This window comes from Perca flavescens, chromosome 8 (genome assembly GCF_004354835.1).
Source record: "Perca flavescens isolate YP-PL-M2 chromosome 8, PFLA_1.0, whole genome shotgun sequence".
Lineage (NCBI taxonomy): Eukaryota > Metazoa > Chordata > Actinopteri > Perciformes > Percidae > Perca > Perca flavescens.
The window spans coordinates 6,418,260-6,424,391 of record NC_041338.1 but is presented as its reverse complement, the minus strand read 5'-3'; positions in this window follow the sequence as shown (position 1 = coordinate 6,424,391).

Genomic DNA, 6,132 nt, shown 5'->3' with positions numbered 1-6,132 from the left:
TTTTACAGTTTTTTTCGATTGCTAAACGACAGTGGGCACAACTGGAGTCACATGTGCAAAACGCTAACTACAGTCTGCACAGCAGCAGTTCATGTGGACCAAACTCTAGTTCGTTTTTCATTGCTTGAACACAGTTTTCAAAACTCTACACACGTATCCCATGACTTTAACCACAACGTGCACAACACTGTAGATTTACAGCACTTTGTTCAAATGCTAATACACTGCTGTCAAAACTGTTAACCACACATTCAAAACAGAATAGATTTCAGTCTGGTGCCTATCAAACACTGCTGATTGCAATTTTAGCTGAAAGCCTAAGCAAGTGTCTTGTTTTAGACTAGTTAGTGAACATATACGGTATTTATACAGAGAAAGCTCAGAAAGCCTTTTTTTGTATACAAACACCAAATAACTGTACTGTTTGAGAGAAACAGGTTAAAGAGCAAAGATACCAACATGTCCAGGTAAGATGTCTGAGGTTATATACACAGCTATAAAAAAAAGTGAAAAACACTATATCTTTACAATAGTAAAACTGCGTTCTTACTGTTTTTCAGAAAGTAATGGAGGTGAAAGCCATAGAAACACCACATTCATTAGTATTTAGAGATGATGCAGAGATCCAATGTGATGAAGAAAACTTGCCACATGGTGCTGGAGCGAGGCAGGATTAGTCACACTATTCTTTGGTACTGTTATGTATGTACCTTTAGTTTTTTTTCCCCAGTAATTCCATAAATTACTAGAGACAAAATACTTTAAACTGAAAAACTGCTGATTTTCATTCCTTCTTGTTTACCTTATGTAAAAATTGGTATGCTATACAATCTATATTTTTTCCCTTAATAAACTGTTGAGTAGTGTCAAGTCACTCAAATTGTAAAGATGAAAAAGTTTGTAATTTCTGTATTGGTGTTTGACGCTAGTGTTTTTTACCCTAGTGTGTACTGAGTGACAGTGTGTGTTATCTCAGTGAGGATTGTGCATAGTGTTTGGCTGCACTGAGCCTGTTTTGCAGGTGATGTGAACTGTTTAGCTCAGGTGACTGTTGGTAGTGCAGACTGTAGTTTGAGTTTTGCACATGTGACTCCAGTTGTGCCCACTGTCGTTTAGCAATCGGAAAAAACTGTAAAAGATGAATTAATAAAAATCTTTTTTTCCATCATAGATTTGTTTAAAATGTTTTACAGAAATGTATTACCATATACGTACACCAATGATTAACAGAAAAGTTAAATTTGTATTGCCGTAAGTAATTAACAAAAACGGTCATCCTTATTTACTGTAGTTAAACCTTAAATAGAACATCACAATTTATTAATTACAGGAAAAAATCCCGGTAATGAGCTTTCAGTACATTTCCTGTTATTTTACGGATTTATGTAAGATTCACAGAAAATTTTGTTTTTTTACTGTAGGTACACCATTAAATAACAGAAAGATTCAGTTTTTTAATTACGGGACAATGTACGGGTAATGAGCTGCCAGTACTTTTTCTGTTATTTTACGGATTTATTTCTTAGAGTGTAGTATTTAGTTCATACTTTTTTTGGTGTATTTGTTTTCTGATTTTAACGCTATAGACCGTTGCCGTGCTTGCATCACTCCCTTACCCCTCCTATAATCCCTATGGCCACTTGGCCAGTGCAAATGCAAATGGAAAAAACGGTTTTGGGCGAGAGTAGTTAGTAGATCTGCTTAGAATGGGACTTTTCCTACAACTAGGTTCCTGTAACTACTTGGTCGGAAAGCGGCTATTGACAATTAGCTGGTTGAATGCGTGATGTTTGTCTTATGAGCAGGGGTGGATCTACCGGGGTGGCATAGGGTGGCAAATGCCACCCTAAAAGAAAGCCTTGCCTCCCCTGCTGCCACCCCAGTTGGCAGCAACGAATTAAAAGTTATGGCCAATTTGACCATTTACGAGCGCAAATCTCCAATGTCCGACTGCAGTCAGTCAAAAACTGTTTTGCAAGACATTGATTGCATGAGATTAAGTTTGTCTGTATGAGTTTGTAAATGGCAGCCTGTGCCCTTTTGTAGTGTGTACATACTATTTCTCATCAAACTGTGATTAAATTCAGTATATATACGTCGTACGCCATATGTTGCCACCCCTCAAAAATTCCTGCCCCCCTCTCGCCACCCCATAAATATTTTTCTAGATCCGCCCCTGCTTATGAGTTAGCATACGTAGGCCAATTGCAACAGACAGTGAAGAATATGCACGGTTAGGGTTTCAGACGTTGCTAGGTCACTATGCGGAAAAGGGAAAAGACCCTGCTCTGAAGTAGGAGCTGAAAGAGTTACAGGAACTGTGGTCAGAGGAATTTAATAATCCCCAAATTGGTCCAGTCGGAACACGAGAAAAAAGGGGTTCTAGGAACTGCAAAAATCCCTCCGGTCGGAAAGAGGCTATTGATGGGAGCCAGGTTAGAAATCAAAGCTGATGCCATAGGGATTTATAAAATCATTCCCCGTTGGTCCTGATAAAGTCATTAAGATACTTTTTTGTTTTGTTTTTCACTGCAAGACTTGATCAGGCCTCAACTGCAACTTTCCAGATCCTGCCTGGTGAGGGACAGCTTGGGCTTGAGCGGAGACTCCTTCACATATGTTTCTTTTCTTTTCTTCTGACCTTCTTAACCCTTGTGTTGTCCTCAGGTCAAATTTTTACCCATTTTCAAAGTTTCTATATCAGACATATGGGTTTCTTTGAACCAAAATGGCCACAAATAACATGGATGTATGCAACCCATACAACAATCTTTGCACGTAAAATTAATGATAATTTCTATTGAATTTTGGGTGTTTTATTCAATTTTATAAACCGTCGTGACTGAACTTTGACATAAACCAGTCTGTGATTCACTCAACGTCCTTTGATCTTAACTATTAGTCAAAATAATTCATAATTCTTCAAAATTAGGTATAATGTCATATAACTTAGGTTTATTGACCATGAATTTAAAAATAAAAATTTGAAAAAAAGTGACAAAAACGTTAAAAGAAGTGTCAAAAGCATTAAAAAAGAGCCAAAAATTATTAATTATTATTAATAATTCAAATTCACTTTTGACCTGGATGGACAAGTTCATAGACGAGGGGAAGACAACCCAAGGGTTAGCATGAGTAGAAAATATTGAGGTGCTAACCCTTCCCTTTTCCACTAAATGGGCACATTTGATGAATGTGACAAAATGGAAACATAGACAGACAGACAGACAGACAGACAGACAGACAAATAGATAGATAGATAGATAGATAGATAGATAGATAGATAGATAGATAGATAGATTTCTCTGTTACAAGCAGCAAGTTAATTGGACTTACACACATACTCACTCACACACATACAAAAAAATACAAGAAATATACTAGAAAGAATAAATGAGATATAAAAAAAAAGATAAAATAAAATAAGATAGCAAAGATAAAAATGCCAGAACAACTACTGAAAAATGTACTTAGAGGAATGAAAAAAAATGTACATGTACAAGTGTGGACTAACATTTACAACCTACATAGATAGTATATATATATAACGAAATAAAATATGTATAATATTAACTAGTGTGCAAGTAGCAAACATAACCACAAAGCATTTTTATTACACCAAAAAAGGAAAATATTTCACATTTCATACATAAAATATTTTCTTTTTTTTGTGTGTGTAAAAAGTACTGCTCCCACCAATCACATATAGCTAGAGCATAATCAAATCCATTGCATGAACCAGTTTTTAGTCTTCTTTTATGTTGTGTTTATGATTGTTGAAACCCATTGGTGTCAGGTTTCACAAGAACAGGTATGCAAATGCAGACCCAGACGAGGTGAGTTGAATGAACAAGGTGAGGTTATATTTGGATATTGTACGTGGAAAAAACAGGCGAGTGCAGATGGTGGGGCAGTGGGTGAGTGGGCTGGAGGGTTTATGAAGATCCAGTACACTGGTGAAGCAGACAGCTAGGCAGAGGTGCAGGGAAAATTCCAGATGACAAGAAACTGCAGACAGGAGAACAGGAGGCAGATAGACAGATTAGCAGATTGGCAGATTAGCAAAAAGGCAAAAAGCGCTAAGCAGCTGAGCAAACATACAGGTAAATGGACTGTTTTTATATAGCGCTTTTCTAGTCTTAAAGGAACACGCCGACTTATTGGGAATTTAGCTTATTCACCGTAACCCCCAGAGTAAGACAAGTCGATACATACCCTTCTCATCTCCGTGCGTGCTGTAACACTGTCTGACGGTTCCAGCAGTAGCTTAGCCTAGCATAGATCCTGGAGGTGAATGGTTCCAACTAGCCTACTGCTCCGAATTGTGACAAAAGTGACAAAATAACGCCAACATGTTCCTATTTACATGTTGTGATTTGTATAGTCACAGCGTGTACAATAAACAATGTAACATGAGACACAGCTGTCTTCTGACAGTAAACAAACTGGGAACTATATTCTCAGACAGGCTTGCTGCGAGCATATCACTCCGCCCAAGTACTATATTTTTCCGCCTGAGAATATAGTTCCCGGTTTGTTTACAGTTAAAAGACGGCTGTGTCTCATGTTACGTTGTTTTTTGTACACGCTGTGACTCTATAAATCACAACATGTAAATAGGAACATGTTGGCGTTATTTTGTCACTTATTCGGAGCCGTAGGATTTCTGGAACCATTCACCTGCATGTTCTGTGCTGGCCTGATGCCGCTGGAGCCGTCAGACAGCGTTACAGCACGCACGGAGATGAGAAGGGTATGTATCGACTTGTCTAACTCTGGGGGTTACGGTGAATAAGCTAAATTTCCAATAAGTCGCCGTGTTCCTTTAACAACTACTCAAAGCGCTTTAACATAGTACAGGAACCATTCACACACATTCATACACTGCTGGCCAAGGCTGCTGTACAAGGTGCCACCTGCTCATCAGATAAACATTCACACGCATTTACACTCTGATGGCACAGCATCAGGGGCAACTCGGGGTTAAGTGTCTTGCCCAAGGCATGGAACTGCAGGGCCAGGGATTGAACCACCAACCTTCCGATTGGCAGGCAGGCAACCTCTCTACCACTTAGCCACAGCCACCCTAGGTAAGGTTAACAATCCAGCGGGGACTGGAAGGTTGGCCTGGCTTATAAAGAAAGCAAACGGTTGATGAGGAACAGGAGTGCTGAGTAGTCTGATGAGCCGCAGGTGTGTAGGCAGGAGCTCAGTGACCACGCCCACCATCAGCATCCTGAGCATGTGGGAGAGAGCAAAAACACAGAGATGGATGCCAAAACAAAACACACCAAGCACACAGCAGGCACACAAAAAAGGAGAAAAAGAACACAAAAACTACATTCACACACATACCATGAAGGAGGCCAGGGTCACGGCCGGTGGGCCAGTTCAAAATCATTTCTAATCAAGTATCAAGGTGGTAAACAAATCCAAAAACTAAGTATGTTTTATTATTATTAAGTCAAAATAGGACCCTAAATTAGGACATTAGTATGGACTTGCGGAAAATATTAGCTAAAAGGCCATGTTTAAATTTGTGAAAACCACCATTTTGGTCTGAACTGCCCCTTGCCAGACTAAAAGGGATTATCTTTGTAAAACCAACCACAAAAGAGAACACAGAACTTTAAACGCACCATGGTAACTCATTCAGAGGGCCTTTGGCTTTGTAAAGAAACGTCATCCTCTATTCTTAGCAAACTACAGCTGAAGCAGATTGTAAACAGTGTGCTTCAATAGAATTTCACACTGTATTAACTAGGGGTGCACGATTCAGAAAATGTCACGATTCGATTCGATATCAATTTTTAGGCTCAAGATTCGATTCGAAATTGATTTTCGATTCAAAAGACGATTCACAGTATGCAAATGTTGTTACTTTCCCCATGTGATTGCAGTAGACATACAATGTAAAAAATATGAATCAATTTTGAATTGGTAGAGCTCGAATCGCGATACGAATGTGAATCGATTTTTTTTTCGAGTTGTCCTCGGGTCAAATTTGACCCAGTGTCAAAAAGTTTCTATATCAGAAATTTGGGTTTTCTTTCAACCAAATTGTCCAAGAAAAAAGTACCGTGGATGGTTCCCTACAACGCTCTTCTTTTTTTTCAACGTTTTCTCTCGCAC